The sequence below is a fragment of the Bufo gargarizans genome, chromosome 7 (genome assembly GCF_014858855.1).
Source record: "Bufo gargarizans isolate SCDJY-AF-19 chromosome 7, ASM1485885v1, whole genome shotgun sequence".
Lineage (NCBI taxonomy): Eukaryota > Metazoa > Chordata > Amphibia > Anura > Bufonidae > Bufo > Bufo gargarizans.
Window position 1 is genome coordinate 53371575 of NC_058086.1, and position 18838 is coordinate 53390412.

The window sequence follows — 18838 nt, forward strand, 5'->3', positions numbered from 1 at the left end:
ATTTTTAGACATTTGGATCCCAGACTTCTTCTCACGCATTCGGGCCCCTAAAAAGCCAGGGCAGTATAAATACCCCACATGTGACCCCATTTTGGAAAGAAGACACCCCAAGGTATTCCGTGAGGGGCATTCCTAGAATTTTTTTTTTTTTGGCACAAGTTAGCGGAAATTTATTTTTTTTGTATTTTCTCACAAAGTCTCCCTTTCCGCTAACTTGGGACAAAAATTTCAATCTTTCATGGACTCAATATGCCCCTCACGGAATACCTTGGGGTGTCTTCTTTCCGAAATGGGGTCACATGTGGGGTATTTATACTGCCCTGGCATTTTAGGGCCCTAAAGCGTGAGAAGAAGTCTGGAATATAAATGTCTAAAAAATTTTATGCATTTGGATTCCGTGAGGGGTATGGTGAGTTCATGTGAGATTTAATTTTTTGACACAAGTTAGTGGAATATGAGACTTTGTAAGAAAAAACAAAAACAAACAAAAAATTTCCACTAACTTGGGCCCAAAAAAATGTCTGAATGGAGCCTTACAGGGGGTGATCAATGACAGGGGGGTGATCAGGGAGTCTATATGGGGTGATCACCCCCCCTGTCATTGATCACCCCCCTGTCATTGATCACCCCCCTGTAAGGCTCCATTCAGACGTCCGTATGATTTTTTACGGATCCACGGATACATGGATCGGATCCGCAAAACACATACGGACGTCTGAATGGAGCTTTACAGGGGGGTGATCAATGACAGGGGGGTGATCAGGGAGTCTATATGGGTGATCACCCCCCTGTAAGGCTCCATTCAGACGTCCGTATGATTTTTTACGGATCCACGGATACATGGATCGGATCCGCAAAACGCATACGGACGTCTGAATGGAGCCTTACAGGGGGGTGATCAATGACAGGGGGGTGATCAATGACAGGGAAGTGATCAGGAAGTCTATATGCGTGATCACCCCCTTGTCATTGATCACCCCCCTGTAAGGCTCCATTCAGACGTCCGCATGTGTTTTGCGGATCCGATCCATGTATCAGTGGATCCGTAAAAATCATACGGACGTCTGAATGGAGCCTTACAGGGAGGTGATCAATGACGGAGGTGATCAGGGAGTCTATATGAGTGATCACCCCTATGTCATTGTTCACCCCCCTGTAATGCTCCATTCAGAGGTCCGCATGTGTTTTGCGGATCCGATCCATGTATCAGTGGATCTGTAAAAATCATACGGACGTCTGAATGGAGCCTTACAGGGGGGTGATCAATGACAGGGGGGTGATCAATGACAGGGAAGTGATCAGGAAGTCTATATGCGTGATCACCCCCTTGTCATTGATCACCCTCCTGTAAGGCTCCATTCAGACGTCCGTATGCGTTTTGCGGATCCGATCCATGTATCCGTGGATCCGTAAAAAATCATACGGACGTCTGAATGGAGCCTTACAGGGGGGTGATCAATGACAGGGGGGTGATCAATGACAGGGGGGTGATAAGGGAGTCTATATGGGGTGATCAGTGGTTCATAAAGGGTTAATAAGTGACGGGGGGGGTGTAGTGTAGTGTAGTGTAGTGTTTTGTGGTACTTTACAGAGCTGCCTGTGTCCTCTGGTGGTCGATCCAAACAAAAGAGACCACCAGAGGACCAGGTAGCAGGTATATTAGACGCTGTTATCAAAACAGCGTCTAATATACCTGTTAGGGGTTAAAAAAAATCACATCTCCAGCCTGCCAGCGAGCGATCGCCGCTGGCAGACTGGAGATCCACTCGCTTACCTTCAGTTCCTGTGAGCGCGAGATGACGCACGGATGCGTCCAGGAGGAATAGATCAACCACCTTCCGGACGCATCCGTGCGTTACATGGTCGGGAGGTGGTTAAGATAGTCCATCAATATCTGATTGATGGGGGTCTGACTCCCACTACAGCGCCATACATTTAGTTGTGGCTATGTTTGGTACTGCACCTTGTCTTGAGCTGATTGTCAGGGGTCCTGGGCATCAATGTTACAGTAGTGGAAAACCCCTTTAATCACAATTACAACAGAGGATTCTTAATGACCAGATTAACCTTTTTTTTTTTGAAAGGTGTAGAAGACAAAGTGGAGTAAGGGATGGCCACCCACAATTCTTCAGTATTTTAGTAGGTAGACCAGTGTGGGGGGAGGTATTATAGATGATATCATGGAGATCATCAGTTTACACACTAAGGCTTCATAAATTTTAACCCTGCCAAAGACAGATCTCCAACACATTGTACTTGAACCCATCTGGTCATGCTTCTTGGAGTCATTAGTGTAGGTTGGTGATGGTCTGAACATCTCAATACTGCATTCAGATACTTGTGCATTGGTCACAACCATTGTACGTCCATATCAGATACTTGCTGCTCTACAAGTCCTGTTACATAAAGCCATGACTTTCCTATCTTGGAGACTATAGTTGACCAGGCTCATTAGATCAATTTAGGACAAACATGAGGTCTGCAGCAGTTGATCTCTCTCTTTCTGTTCAAAGCAAAACGCATGCTTGCCTCATCTGATCATGTTTATGGGGGAGTCTGAAAAATAGCTACTGGCAGAATGAGTGCTCCACTGGATATGGTCGGCTTTACAAAGTGTTTGGGCTGTGTTTGGTCTCTACACCACCAGTTGTGGAGGAATATTGGTTAAACAGTTCACTTTACATTTGAATGCAATCTTGCTATGTTTTTCATGTTGTATGGAATTCTAGGGGTTAAGGGTTCTCTAGTGCAGCGCTGTATGGCCTCCTCATGCTGCCGTACTGGCACCATAGAGTGCTGCATATAAGGAAATGTTCCTCAATACATCCAGCATCTTGTAGAGCTGGACAGATTTTTTTCCCCTGTTGGTTTTTATATGGAATCTCACAGAAAATCAATCAATTGCGCTACAAAAAGTCTCTGGAGGAAATTGAATCCATTCTACTAGGGTAATTTGCTTTGAAATGTACATATATTAATAAGGTCATCTGGTGTTATAGAAATAAAGCATAAAATGCAACTGTCAGAAGTTCTGACCTTACTAAACTGCTGACTGCAGTAGGTAATGGCTGGGGAGATCAGAACAAACATACCTTTAGTGAAGCTTTTTTTTTCAAAAGTAGTTTGAATATCAAGTTTTATTCTGCTCCTGCAATTGCCCAGGAGGTGGACATTAATATGCTTCACAGCCACTCCCCTCTGCTTTGAGCGACATCCAACCAAGAGGCCTCTACAGCCCCTCCCAAAGCACATGGGCTGTGAAGCACCTGGCAGGAGCAGAATCTGGCAGAAAAAAACTTCTTATTCTCACTACTCCTGATAATGAATCTTACACAAAAGTTATTTTTGTTTTGCTCACCCCAACCCTACCTAATGCTGTCAGCAGTTTAGCATGGTCAAAACTGCTGAGAGATTTTCTTCAGTAATTGTACAATGAAAAGTTCTGCAAAATTCTAATATATGTTGGCACAGATTTACTAATGTGTCTGCTCCAAAAACCTGCCTGTAAATTGGCCTGTTTTGGCACATCCAGGGTTTCCACAGTTTTTCTAACTTGCTAGGCAAGAGGAAGAGCTTTGCTGGAAGGGGCAGTGCTTCAGAGAAAAGGGGGAGGACCTAAAATGCACAATTTTTTGCCAAAATTTCGCCACGATTCTGGCGTAAAATTCTGGCTCAAAATGAGTCAACCAAGAGTTGGCATAGAATCAGAGAAAGTGTCCATCTCTGCACCACATTTATTATCCAGCCTGAGCCCCTGTGATAAATCTGGTTCAGGTCTAGACAATCTTTAGGATTGGTAAGTCTGGGCCTTTGTCTTTTGTATAGTCACCCCTAGAGATCCAGGTTTTGCCACCCTGGATAAAACAGCTTGTATTCCCTTCATGCACTTCCCATGACCCTTGGACAATTTCCTCAAATCGGCAAAGGGGAATCCTGCATGTGTTCTCACTACCCAAGGTTGACCACCCTCTCTTCAGGTGCTCCATAGCATCTGCGGAGCCCACCTTTATGTTGTGTACAAACTTGTACTTGCAATCAAGAATATTTTCTAATCCCTCATCACTCAGTGACGTGATTATGTCACAGAGCGCTGGTAGTTAACGCTGTTCCATAATAGTATGTCATCGTCATGACTCGGGCTCAGGAGCTTGTGAGTGCCAGCTGTGTAATGAAAAGAGTCTGTAATGACCCATTATGTTAAAATAGCCCATTATTTAACTTTTACTGTGAATACCCTAGAAAAAAACTATTCCAGAATTTTCATTTTTTGCTCACTTCACCTCCCCAGAAAATTTAATAAAAATGATCAAAAGGTCTCATGCACCCCAAAATGCTATCAATAAAAACAATAGTTCATCCAGCAAAAAAATAAAACTCTCTTTTTTGAATGGGTAAAACATATAAATTTGGTATCTCCATAATCATACTGATCCACACGATAAATTTAACGTGTCATTTTTGTCACACAGTAATGACCGTAAAAGCAAAACAATGGAGCAATTGCGTTGTTTTTTTTTTTTAAACACGGTGGACTTTTAAGTTATGCAATTCAACTGATGTACCCCAAAATGTTGCCAAATAAAAAAATACTTCTTGCCTGGCACAAAACAAGCCCTCATATGGTTATGTAAAACTAAAAAAAGATCAAAAAACGAATCAAACTAATTTGCCAAGTCTTAGGGTATGTTCACACTAGCGTTAGGGATTCCGTTATGGCTTTACGTTATAACAGGGTTATAACGGAACATAACGGAATCCATAGGACGGAATGCAAAACTGAAGCCTTTAAGAGGCATTCCCTTTGGCTCCGTCCTAATAGAAGTCTAAAGGAAAACATAACGGATCGGTCTGGGTCCCATTATGCAAGACGGAAAACAAAGTCCTGTCGACAGGACTTTGTTTTCTGTCTTGCATAATGGGAACCAGACGGATCCGTTATGTTTTCCCATATACTTCTATTAGGACGGAAAGCAAATGGAATGCCTTTTAAAGGTGTCCCAATGCACCGTCACAATGCAAGTCTATGGGCAGCAAAATGGATCCGCCCTTCCATTTTATGGATTCCGTTATGTTCCGTTATAACCCTGTTATAACGGAAAGCCATAACGGAATCCCTAACGCTAGTGCGAACCCACCCTTAAAGGGGTTTCCAACTGTTCAAGCACAATGAAGACAGAGATTGACCCATGCGGCCAGAACCAAGCATTGGGGAAAAGTATGTTTCCCCTGACAAGTCCCGCTGGGTGGTGGGAGGAGGGTTAGTTAAAAAACACCTTAAGTTACATAGCCCCTTTAAAGGGCATCTGTCAGCAGATTTGTACCTATTAAACCGGATGACCTGTTACATGTGCACTTGGCATCTGAAGGCATCTGTGTTGGTCCCATGTTCATATGTTTTAATATATGCAAATGAGCCTCTCGGAGCAAAGGGGATACGCTTTAAATACCATAGTAGGCCGCTTCCTTAAAGGGGTTAAAGTGTCCAATACAAGTTGGTTGGGTCATCGTCCCAGACACGTACTTATTGACCTGACTGAGCTTGACAAAGTCATCTTCTTGCCCATGGCCACCAATACATAGATGTATCTCACAATGTTGGTTCCTACAGGATTTGGCGGGGTGATAATGATAAACCGATGTGTGGTGCAGTATACTGGACATCTCCACCACGCTCGGGTGCTTTAACCTGCTCCAGACACTTACCTGCTGACTCTAGATTACATAAGTCCATGATTAATCATTACCTCGATCCGGAGGCTCAGGAATAAAATACATTGCAAAAAAATCTAAAGCTGATATTTCTTAACTTCTTCATATTAGCCGAACAAAGTCAATTAGGTGGATAAGCGGTTTACGTAAGCTCGTTTGGCCGGCTGCCATGGATTTCCTCGGTTGGAGAGATCTTTAATGAGAGAAAGCGCTAATTTAACAGCAGAATCAAGATGAACCATAACAAAGTATTCCAAAGTGACAAAGAGCAGAGCAAATTACATCTTTAATGTCCCACAAAGACAGAACGAGGAGCGACCTATTTTTGAAGTCCTTGTCTCAGATCACTATTGGAGATAGAAAGTAGGACAATCCTCTTATCTGGCACCCGGCAAAGGGAGTTCTTATTTTCTAGTTCCTTATATTGCACGTCTGTAAGTCATTAGTCATTTGAGATAGATATATATATATCTCCTGTAAAACAATGTAAGGCTACTTTCACACTAGCGTTTTTGTTGGATCCGGCAGGGTTCAGCCAAAACGCTTCCGTTACTGATAATACAACCGTCTGCATCCATTATGAACGGATCCGGTTGTATTATCTTTAACATAGCCAAGACGGATCCGTCATAAACTCCATTAAAAGTCAATGGGGGACGGATCAGTTTTCTATTGTGTCAGAAAAAATGGATTCGTTCCCATTGACTTGCATTGTGGGTTATGCTGCGGTTTGCTCTCCGGTATGAGAACCCAACCAAACGGAACGAAATGCATTTTGGAACATTCTGTTCAGTTACGTTTTGTCCGCATTGACAATGAATGGGGACAAAACGGAAGCATTTTATTCCAGTATTGAGACCCTATGGCGGATCTCAATACCGGAAAATATTAACGCTAGTGTGAAAGTAGCCTAAGCTGACGGAGTAGTTTTGCCCTAATGCATTCTGAGTGGAAAAGGATCCGCTCAGAATGCATCAGTTTGCCTCCGTTCCTTCTCCATTCTGCTCTGGAGGCGGACACGCTGCTGAAACACAATGTAAGTCAATGGGGATCCGTCCTGAAACACAATGTAAGTCAATGGGGACGGATCCGTTTCTATGACACGATCTGGCACGATAGAAAACGGATCCATCCTCCATTGACTTTCAGTGGTGTTCAAGACGGATCCGTTTTGGCCATGTTAAAGATAATACAAATGGATCCGCTCTGAACGGATGCAGACGGTTGTATTATCTGAACGGATCCATCTGCGCAGATCCATGACGGATCCGCACAAAACGTGAGTGTGAAAGTAGTGGTTATTTCTCCAAGATGTTTGGAACAACCTCCATGCCGAGTTCCTTCAAAAACTGTATGCAAGTGTACCTAGAAGAACTGATGCTGTTTTGAAGGCAAAGGGTGGTCACACCAAAAATAGATTTTTTTAAATTTTTGTTGCTAATTGTTAAAAATAAACCATTAAGACTTTTTGAAAGCTTTCTTGCTTTGCAGCGTTCTTCCCACACCTGCCTAAAACGTTTGCAGAGTACTGTATGTAGATCAAAATTTTGGCATTTTATAGAAGGACAAGGAACCTGGTTCATAATTCATGAGATCTCAGATGGCCAGGTTTTCGTGGAGGTGTTATACCTTTCTAGATCTCATCACAAAAACAATTTACAGAAACACAATACTGAATTGTAAAAAGGAAATTAGTATTCCTTTATGGTATAAGACTAATTAAAACTTGTAAATTTAAACGAAATAAATTAAGTCCAGCTCACTCACCAGCATCCGTGCACGGAACGAGTCAAGGTCGGCACTTCTCACATGTGAAAAAATGAAAAAAGTTCCAGCACCGGATAAAATTTTCATAGCTTGTCTTTATTCGGCGTTCAAAATCGTAGAAAACAAACAGTGGACATCACCTCCAAGGTTTACATGTTTCAAGCCTCCTGGCTCTTACTCATAACCTCCAGGAGTGGCCTAAGGCCTCATGCACAGGACAGTTGTTTTTTGCGTCTGCAAATTGTGCGTCCGCAAAAAAAAGCGGATGCGGCATCCGTTTTTTTTTTTGAGGATCCGTTTTTCCCCACAGATCCCTTGTAATAAATGCCTATCCTTGTCCGCAAATGTGAAAAAAGTAGGACATGCACTATTTTTTTTGCTGAACGGGACGGAGGTCTGAACGGGACGGAGGTCTGTGCTATAAGCAATGCGCCGCACAGACCTTTCACTTACCAGTAGGAGGAGCGCCCGGCCGGCCACAGACAGCGCAGACTTTCTTCTATTATATATGCTGGTGAGCTCCCTTTCAAGCATCTCTTGAAAAGTATCCATACTAGCTGTTCGGGAATCTACTGGATAATATTTTGGGTTTGTAATCTTCAACTCTGTTCTATCATTCAACGGTTCCCGTAAATGCATTGTTTTCTTTCTGTAAGTTCATGAGGCAGACCATTGAGCATTGTTCCTGAAAAGAAAAGCCGGTAAATTCATTTTCATTTGTCGATGTGTTTTACGGACATTGTTTTCTTCCATCTCCTTCTCAGAGAAATGTCTCTTTAACGTTAGATTCCTCACAAATTAGAACTTGTGTCTGGGCACAAAATCTCCTAAATTTCTTAATGAACTAGTTTAAGCCACCGACCTTGTGGGTTTATAAATATATATCCCCTGGGCTATTGAAGCTTTGCAGGAGATTTTCTTTTGCACTTGAGATTTACTTGCACGGGCAAACTGAAGTGGCTGGCCTTGTCTGAAGAAACCTTCCGTACAGAGGTGTTCGAAATACTCAGTCCTGAAGGACACGCTCCACAGATCTATATCATCTTCTTTCTTGGCTACGGATCCTCTGCAATTGTTCACACTCCAGAATATTGTGTATTGCTTATAGCACAGCTGTGGAGAAAAGGTTGACTTCTACATAAGGTTAAGATTTGTAAAGGAAAGTATTATTAGTCACATTGATCTTTTCCACGTACATGGAAGGCAATGAACTGACTCATAGTTCTAGCATGGTCCTCAGTGAACTGAATAGTTGGTTATAGCCAAGTTATAGGTCAAGGATGGTTCATCTTATTATCAAAACTTAAGGTAAAATGCTGCAGATCTGAGTTCTATTCTTTTTTTTAAATTAAGTAATTTTTTATTAGCAGTTTTTAATATTACAAACGTAAGGCCCCAACCCCCACATACCCTCCCCCCACAAACCATCAGTGTGATGCCCTCCATCTTCCACAGCTGCAGCATCCGGTTACATCAGTGCAATTGCATTTAAAGTACACAGGCACAAGCCCCATCCCTACAACATTCCCACAAAATATTGAAAGACAGTTTATGATCTTATAATCGAAGTTGGACCATACATCTGCCATCGGCCATACCCTCCCCACATTACATATCGCAAAAGCATACCATGTCTTCAGTGAGAAATCGCCAATCACCGAGCCAAATACGTACAATGATCGATAAAGCCCTCACACTAAGCCCAGACGGTATCTGTGAAGTTCCCTGGACGCCAACCCGGGGGCATCAATCCAAGGAGTCCAGAGCTTTTCAAATTTGGCCATGGCACCCCTCTTTCTATAGACCCCTCGAGATCTGAGTTCTATTCTGAAAAAGCAGCAAGGGTTTCCCTCTAGAAGCTTTAAAGTTTAATATACAGTACAGACCAAAAGTTTGGACACACCTTCTCATTCAAAGAGTTTTCTTTATTTTCATGACTATGAAAATTGTAGATTCACACTGAAGGCATCAAAACTATGAATTAACACATGTGGAATTATATACATAACAAAAAAGTGTGAAACAACTGAAAATATGTCATATTCTAGGTTCTTCAAAGTAGCCACCTTTTGCTTTGATTACCGCTTTGCACATTCTTGGCATTCTCTTGATGAGCTTCAAGAGGTAGTCACCTGAAATGGTTTTCACTTCACAGGTGTGCCCTGTCAGGTTTAATAAGTGGGATTTCTTGCCTTATAAATGGGGTTGGGACCATCAGTTGCGTTGTGGAGAAGTCAGGTGGATACACAGCTGATAGTCCTACTGAATAGACTGTTAGAATTTGTATTATGGCAAGAAAAAAGCAGCTAAGTAAAGAAAAACGAGTGGCCATCATTATTTTAAGAAATAAAGGTCAGTCAGTCCGAAAAATTGGGAAAACTTTGAAAGTGTCCTCAAGTGCAGTCACAAAAACCATCAAGCGCTACAAAAAAACTGGCTCACATGCGGACCGCCCCAGGAAAGGAAGACCAAGAGTCACCTCTACTGCGGAGGATAAGTTCATCCGAGTCACCAGCCTCAGAAATCGCAGGTTAACAGCAGCTCAGATTAGAGACCAGGTCAATGCCACACAGAGTTCTAGCAGCAGACACATCTCTAGAACAACTGTTAAGAGGAGACTGTGTGAATCAGGCCTTGGTGGTAGAATATCTGCTAGGAAACCACTGCTAAGGACAGGCAACAAGCAGAAGAGACTTGTTTGGGCTAAAGAACACAAGGAATGGACATTAGACCAGTGGAAATCTGTGCTTTGGTCTGATGAGTCCAAATTTGAGATCTTTGGTTCCAACCACTGTGTCTTTGTGCGACGCAGAAAAGGTGAACGGATGGACTCTACATGCCTGGTTCCCACCGTGAAGCATGGAGGAGGAGGTGTGATGGTGTGGGGGTGCTTTTCTGGTGACACTGTTGGGGATTTATTCAAAATTGAAGGCATACTGAACCAGCATGGCTACAACAGCATCTTGCAGCTGCATACTATTCCATCCGGTTTGCGTTTAGTTGGACCATCATTTATTTTTCAACAGGTTAATGACCCCAAACACACCTCCAGGCTGTGTAAGGGCTATTTGACCATGAAGGAGAGTGATGGGGTGCTGCGCCAGATGACCTGGCCTCCACAGTCACCGGACCTGAACCCAATCGAGATGGTTTGGGGTGAGCTGGACCGCAGAGTGAAGGCAAAAGGGCCAACAAGTGCTAAGCATCTCTGGGAACTCCTTCAAGACTGTTGGAAGACCATTTCAGGTGACTACCTCTTGAAGCTCATCAAGAGAAGGCCAAGAGTGTGCAAAGCAGTAATCAAAGCAAAAGGTGGCTACTTTGAAAAACCTAGAATATGAAATATTTTCAGTTGTTTCACACTTTTTTGTTATGTATATAATTCCACATGTGTTAATTCATAGTTTTGATGCCTTCAGTGTGAATCTACAATTTTCATAGTCATGAAAATAAAGAAAACTCTTTGAATGAGAAGGTGTGTCCAAACTTTTGGTCTGTACTGTATACATATACACTCACCTAAAGCCACCCCAATCTCCCCGGGAACAGCCTGCCCCCCCCATGCTGACCCTTGGTGACAGGGACAGCTGGGGTGCTCGTTGGAGGACCAGGCATGGCCAGCAGGAGCGGCGCAAGCCCAGGAAGACAGGGGGTGACCGGGACCCTGCCGCCTGACGGGATAGTTAGGAGGCCATATCCACAGAGAACCTGTCCCTCACCTGAGGACCGCGGCGTCGACTAGTGCCCCCGTACCGACCCCCCCCCCCCGTACCAGTGAAGCCCAGCACCCGACGGAGGGGGGGGAACGCAGGAGACGCCGTGCGGGTCCCCCGACCGGACTTGCTCTAGTCTGCAGGGAGAGAAGTGGGGGTGCGTCAGCACTGCAATTGGGCTCGACTACCCAGCCGGGACCACTTACCGGAGGCGCCGCGGTCTGGATTCCACGAGGACGCGAAACCGGAAGTGGCATCACAGACGGGCAGGTAAGACCGACCCTAGACTATGGCCGGGCCTGACGGACCAGAATTGATACTCACCTGGTTATGGAATTTGATGAAAATTGAATAGATACCGTACTGGAGGCCGGCACCACCGACCGAGGTGGAGGCCTTGTTTATGAAAGGCCGAAGGCACTGAGACCCTCCAACGTGCTGCCGTACAAACAAAGAACAATGTTTGAAAATCTAAATGCACTGGGAATATTACCAACCTGGTTGTGTCAGGCCGTACAGTCTGCCCCTAAGGGTAAAAGAAAACATGGCCTAAATGCTTCAGGCAAAACAATGATGAGCCAACAAACCAGGATGACATGCCCCCCCGGGCGTGCTGCTAGGTCATGCATGCTGCTATGGGCGGATGTGTGCCAAGATTGGTGAAAAAGACCCCTTGGACATACTTAGACAGGACACCATGCCGCCGGGGCGGCTGACGCGACATTGCCTGAACGCTTCAGACAGACGTGCAACAACAGACGAGTAAGACAACCTGGACGTACCAGACAGGACCACGTGCCACCGGGGTGGCGGACGTAACATTTGCCCGAACGTTTCAAGCAGACGTGCAACAGGAGATGAAAATGACAACCTGGACGTTCCAGGCAGGACCACGTGCCACCGGCGTGGCAGACATACTTTGCCTGAACGCTTCAAGCAGACGTGCAACAGGAGACGAGTATGACAACCTGGATGTTCCAGGCAGGACCACGTGCCACCGGCGTGGCAGACATACTTTGCCTGAACGCTTCAAGCAGATGTGCAACAGGAGACGAGTATGACAACCTGGATGTTCCAGGCAGGACCACGTGCCACCGGCGTGGCAGACATACTTTGCCTGAACGCTTCAAGCAGACGTGCAACAGGAGACGAGTATGACAACCTGGACGTTCCAGGCAGGACCACACGTCACCGGAGTGACCAACATAATAACGCCTGAACGCTTCAAGCGGACGTACCACATGAGACGAAAAGACACCCTAGATGATCCAGGCAGGACAATGTGCCACTGGAGTGGCGGACGTAACATTGCCTGACCGCTTCAAGCAGACGCACCACAATAAACAAAATGACAACCTGGGGTTCCAGGCAGGACTACATGCCACCGGCGTGGCGGACGCAACAATGCCTGAACGCTTCAAGCAGACGTACCACAATAGACAAGTGACAACCTGGACGTTCCAGGCAGAATCATGCGTCACCGGGGTGGCCGACAGAATAGTGCCTGAACGTTTCAAGCAGACGAGCAACGAGAGAGAGAGAGACGGGTATGACAACCTGAACATGCCAAGAGGGACCACCTGCCACTGGTGCGGCGGACATCACATATGGGATGTGTGAACGTGCCTGCGGCCAAACCCCCGTGACACCTACCATACCCGTATAGAAATCAGGACGTACCACCTACTGCAAGTAAGGAATCCTTGGCATGGAGTGGAGCGTCAGATAACTGACCAGAGGCAGACACTGCAATATGATGAAGCATGACAACAATAAATATATATATATATATATATATTTTTTTTTTTTCTGGCTCCAACCAAGCTTTCCACAGAACGCCGGCCCTGCTGTTCCCGCACGGAGAGCCCCACAACACCACTCTAGAGCAGGTAACGTAGAAATATATAGAAGCTTGGGGTCTTCATATCTGACAATCACAGCTCAGTGAGGCCGCTGGTTAAAAGTACAGTAGAAGCAGATCTATGTGGTATAGTTGGACAGTGGAACCGTGGTGGCGAATGTACACTTTTTTTTTTTTTTGCACATACCTAATACTATGCCACCAAAAATGGCCGTGCGATGCACCAGGATGCTGCCACCCTGGCCAGGAACCTAATGTGCGCCGTGAAAGGAGCCTGTGCATATGCCCTGCCGTATGAAGCAGGGTGATGACCTGTCATGCGGGGACACCTGCCGTGCTGCTGAAAGAAAAAACAGAATGGAGCACGGCCAAGCGAGAGTTAAATAGGACAATGATGCAACCGGACCCCCCTGATCGCGCCTTATAGGAGATCATACCGTGAATGTGGTAGCTCAATGCGTATGACCATGAATGACAGCAGCTCCCCCGGCTGCAGGAGGGGCCCACTGGTACGGCACGTGTGTTGCCGGGGGGCGGGGCCGCCGCGCGTGCCTAGCAACCGGCACTCGCGGCCGCCCCCTGAACATGCGCCTGCACGAGACTGGCCAGCGCCGCCCGACATGGATGTGAGCCGGCCAAGGCACTCCCCCCAACGGACATCGGCTTCCACCGCACCGGGGTAGGTACAACACGAGCCGCGCGCTCGCCTCTGCTGCCGCTGCCGATGCCCGGCACCGGCTTCCTAACTTACCTGAGACCGCACGAGCCGCTGGACGCCGACCTGTCCTGATACTCACCCAAACCCTGGCTTAAAGGTGCGGGACGTGCAGGAACCAGACGTAACCGGAAGTACCTGGCTGCACGACCCGTCCCTTGTGAACCGAGGAATATATATAGCAAAGGGGCGGGGCCTCTTCCCCTCCCACAAATTCAGGCTGCACGGCAGCCTTATCTACATATATATATGGGCTGGGCTGCGAGCGACTGTTCCGGCGTCTAGCTCGTGGTGTCTGTGATCAGTGGACCACTGACGAAGGGAAGGAGTTCCCGAAACGCGTCTGGGCCGCACACCTGTATCAGAAGCATCTCCGCAACAGACGCATGGCCATGCAAACAATCTAACTAGCGGAAGAAGCAAGATCCCTGAGACGCTTAGTACAGAACTTCCAACTACTGCTGTACAGTCCAGGGACATACTACTTACGAAATCCCGCGAGACCTGGGAACAGCTGATCACAGACACCACGAGCTAGACGCCGGAACAGTCGCTCGCAGCCCATCCACCGCACACGTCCGGCTGGACGTCCTCGAAACCAGAGGAAGGTAGGAACATTATCAGTTCATACCTCATGCGGTGAGGCTTACCAACGGAAGGTGCATATCTATAAAATTATTGGCATCTAAGGATATCAAGTCCTACCTATGTGGTAGCGGACATTGCTGAATCCATCTGCATTATTGTTGGGCTGTTATTGGAGCAGTACATAAGAGCCAGCTAAATTTATTGACTGTTGCTATATGCGCATGGGACATTGTAACACATCGGTGTAATTCATTTGCTACATTATCAGCCTTGAACAGAAGAGACTGTTACTATTTAACCATTCCCTAAGTGGCATCTTTATTGTATTTTAGTTTATATGGTCCATTTGTATGTTATATGTCACATTGTCATATGGTGATTTAATAAATAATTTTATGCATCACTAACTGGTTCCAGGTGTTGAGTGCTCGCCCTCACTTTCAATTTCTGTTACATTTATCACTAGAGGAGGGGTGATCCTCTATATTGGGCTAGCAGCACCATCCAGAACCCCGCCTGAGGTGAGCCACCAATTTTGAGATCTTAGACCATATATATATATATATATTTATTTATATATATATTTATAACCATCTATAATTTATGTCTAATATTATAGGTGTGAATGACAGGATTATATATATTTTATGTCAACACATTTCGGCACATCAGTAAATCACATCTCTGTATTTAAACCAAAGCAATGACAGAATTAATTAACCTCTTGATGGAGGAAAATGCAAAGCCCGGCAGAGTGCTCTTATCCTGATGAGATTTAATTTTGGTTAAGGTAAAATTAAAGTCAATGATGTACAAAAAAATGGCCTAATGCAAGTAATCTAATCATGGTACAAAATATTACTTCTCTACCCACTTCATGGCAAGTGCCTCACGGTGGCCTGGGTGCAGCAGGAATTGATGTCCCCGGAAATCGTGGACCAGAATTTCCGTTCCTCTTGCGGTTTTCAGAGTCTGGATCCAGTTCCTGAGGTCTCTGCGGCTGGGAGAGCTTCTACTGATGCCACCAACGTTCCGGTCCAGTCAAGAAGAAGGGGAAGGCGCAGAGAGGGACGGCGGCCTGTGCAGCATTTTTCCCAGCAGCTCCACTTAGGTGTTGAGCACGGAGGGAGTGCGTGCCTGGAAGATGGACCACAGCTGCAGGATTTCCCTAGATCTTCTTAAGGTGTCCAGGCTTCTGCTTCTGTGGGTGGTGAGTGCACCAGTGGTCTGAGTTCTGTGATTGCTTCCTTATCCTCTGTGCTTTCCTCCTTAAAGGATTTTGTCCCCCCCCCTCCCCCACCTCCTGAGCCGGCTGGTGTGACAGGCGATTTTTTGGACGCTTGGCGGTTTTCCGGTCAGGAGGTGGGAGGGGATTCGGATAGTGAGAAATCTCTCCCAAGGCCAGTTGCAAAACGGAAAGGTGTTTCCGAATTGTGTTATAAAGAAACATTGCCATGTGAATTATCTCCTTTAGGTTTTCATCTCTCCATGTCGGTGAAGGAGATGATATGGAGAAATTAATTTGTAGATATGTGATCTCTTCTTCCCGCTTCTAAAGATTTTGTTTCAAAGCTTGAGAAGCGGGAAGATAAGTCTGAGGAGGACAGAAGGCGTCCCATTCCACGGACTTTTAATAATTGGCTTCAAGCTTACTGTATTTTTTGTAGCGTGATGGGAGAGAAATTTCCTATTTCCTTTTTCAGCATTTAGATAATGTGTTAGAGGCGTATAAAAATTTCGGGGGAATTGGTTGGTTTATATATGATGAAGGTTTCAGACAGAGGCTGTCGGTGTATCCTAGCATGCGTTGGGGTGCAAAGGATGTTGGTCTGTGGCTGAACTTATTGTTGCCGCAGCGTTCATCCTTTGCGACTGTGAGGCAGCAGGCAGCTCCGTCAGCCTCGCATTCGCAGTTATTTAGGAAAAGCACTTGCTTTGCATTTAATGAATCGCAGTGTAAGTGGCCTGCATCTTGCAAGTACCGACATGAGTGTGCTTTTTGTGGAGGTAGCCACCCGCTGGTTCAGTGTTATAAAAGAGCTAACATGCCGGCCCAGCCTTCCACAAAAGAGTATGTGTCTAAGAGCTTGGACGCCAGTAAAGCTGGAGAACATGCGTCCTTGGCTCGAGCGTTACCCAAATTTAATGATGGCGGAGTTGCTTCTGGATAGCTTTGCTTTTGGTTTTCGGTTACCGTCATTTTGTGGCTCTGGTTGTGAATGGGTCAATAATTTATCTTCTGTTGATCAGTTCCCTTCAGTGGTTCAGTCCAAGTTAGCAAAGGAATTGGCCTTAGGTAGGATTGCAGGTCCTTTTTCCTCTCCTCCTTTTGCTAATTTTCGCCTTTCTCCATTAGGGGTGGTACCTAAGAAGGAGCCTAATGCTTATCGTTTGATTCACCACTTGTCCTTTCCTTATGGGGCGTCATTGAATGATGAAATCAATAAAGCATTATGCTCTGTTAGGTATGCCACCTTTGATTCTGCTGTAGATTTTGTGCGGGGTTGTGGCAAAGGCGCTTTAATGGCAAAAGCGGACATACAGTCCGCTTTTCGTTTATTGCCGGTCCATCCTTCATGCTTTAATTCTCTAGGTTTCCAATTTAATGGTTTGTTTTACTTTGATAAATGTCTTCCTATGGGATGTTCTTTATCATGTTTTTATTTTGAAGTTTTTTCTTTTTTTCTTGAATGGGCGGTTTTGGTGAGATGTATGCGAGGAGCAGTTATGCATTACTTGGATGATTTTTTGTTTGTTGGTCCGGCGGGTTCTGATGTATGTTCTGAATTGTTGGAGTCCTTCTTTGCGGTATGTTCTGAGTTCGGTGTTTCGCTAGCGGTGGATAAGACGATTTACCCGGTTAATCGTTTGGAGTATTTATGAATAGTCATTGATTCGGAAAAGGGTGTGTGTTGTCTCCCATTGGATAAGGTTGCCAAGATATGCACAGTTTTGTCTGATTTATTAAAAAGGCATAAAGCTACAGTGAGAGAGATTCAGTCGATTTTAGGTATGTTAGCTTTTGCTAGTAGGGTAATGCCGATGGGACGAGTATTTTGTAGGAGATTGTCTTCAAAAATTTCAGGTATTAGGAATTCAGCTTTTCATGTTCGGTTGTGCAGAGAGGTTAAAGAGGATTTTGTGGTTTGGTTGGAATTTTTTCAGCAGTATAATGGTAGGTCATTTTGGCAGGAGGATTTTGTTGTGGCTTCATCTTTGGATTTATTTACAGATGCTGCTGATTCGTGTGGTTTCGGTGCGTATTGGAATGGGCATTGGTGTGCTGCAGAGTGGCATCCGGCATGGGTATCGAATGGGGTCACTATAAATATTGTTCTGTTGGAGCTATTCCCTGTTGTGGTGGCTTTGGTTTTATGGGGTAGTTGTTTCTCTAATAAAAGGATTATTTTGCATTCTGATAATAGGGGTGTTTTATTTGCAGTTAATTGTTTGTCATCTAAGTGTCCGTTGGTAGTTAAGTTGTTGCGTCATTTAGTTCTTCTGTGTTTAAAGTTAAATATTTGGCTGAAGGCTCGTCATGTTCCTGGGATAGATAACTCTATTGCTGATTCTTTGTCACGTTTTCAGTTTCAGAGATTTCATCGGCTGGAGAAAGGGGCCGACCCAGAAGGGGAGCTATGCCCAGGGCATCTGTGGAATCTGATTTGGTCCTAGGCATGTCGTATTTGCAGTCATCGGTGGCTCCTGCAACGTGGTTGGATTACGGTCGGTCCTGGGGTCGGTGGTGTCGGTTTGCTGAAGGTAGAGGTTGGTCCCCTTATGTCTGTGGCGAAGTTTCGGCTTTAGCTTTTTGCTTAGCATTATTTTAGGATGGTTTGGCTTATGCTACAGTTTTGAGAGTTTTGTCTGGGATTTCCTTTTTTCTTAGAATTTTAGGCTCTCCTTCCGTTTTAGATTATTTTCTGATCAAGCAGGTTTTGAAAGGATACAGGCGAGGTAATTGTTTTCCTGACAATAGATGTCCTATTTCACCAGTGTTGTTAGAGGCTTTGTGTCACGCTACTTCTAGGGTTTGCTTGGATGATTTTGAAGCATTGCTTTTTTCCACTGCATTTTGTTGTATGTTTTTTGGTGCGTTTAGAATTGGGGAGTTGTTTCCCAAGAATGGAAGGTCAGGTTTGGGCTTAGAGGCTCAGCACGTTCATATTCATGTTAATTATGTTTAAATTTTTCTTCCATCATCCAAAGTAGATCAATTGGGTAAGGGTACCTGGATTCGTATGGACAAGATCAGGTCGGTTTCTATTTGTCCGGTGAGTATGTTATCTCGGTATGGGCATGTCAGACCGGTGGGTGGTAGCAGGTTTTTTATTCATGCGAATGCTTCTCCATTGACTCAGTATCAGTTCAGGTCTGTTCTTTCAAAATGCTTAAGGGATTTGGGACTTGAGAGTTTCCGCCTCACATCGCATTCCTTTCGGATCGGTGCTGCCACGTCGGCAGCGGAGTCTGGTTTGAGTACGT

General features: G+C 45.2%; 1 protein-coding gene across 2 annotated transcripts in view; it reads left to right on the plus strand.

Annotated features, from left to right (window-relative positions):
* The window catches only part of SHISAL2A (shisa like 2A), an 80660-nt gene that overhangs the window by 13270 nt on the left and 48552 nt on the right, over positions 1 to 18838 (plus strand). The window contains exon 1 of one of the 2 annotated variants that reach the window (XR_006390928.1): positions 15291 to 15563. The exons of the other annotated variant lie outside the window; for it this stretch is intronic. The gene's annotated coding sequence lies outside the window, so the exon portion shown is untranslated. Of the gene's footprint in view, positions 1 to 15290; positions 15564 to 18838 lie in introns of those variants that run through there. 2 annotated transcript variants of the gene reach the window in all.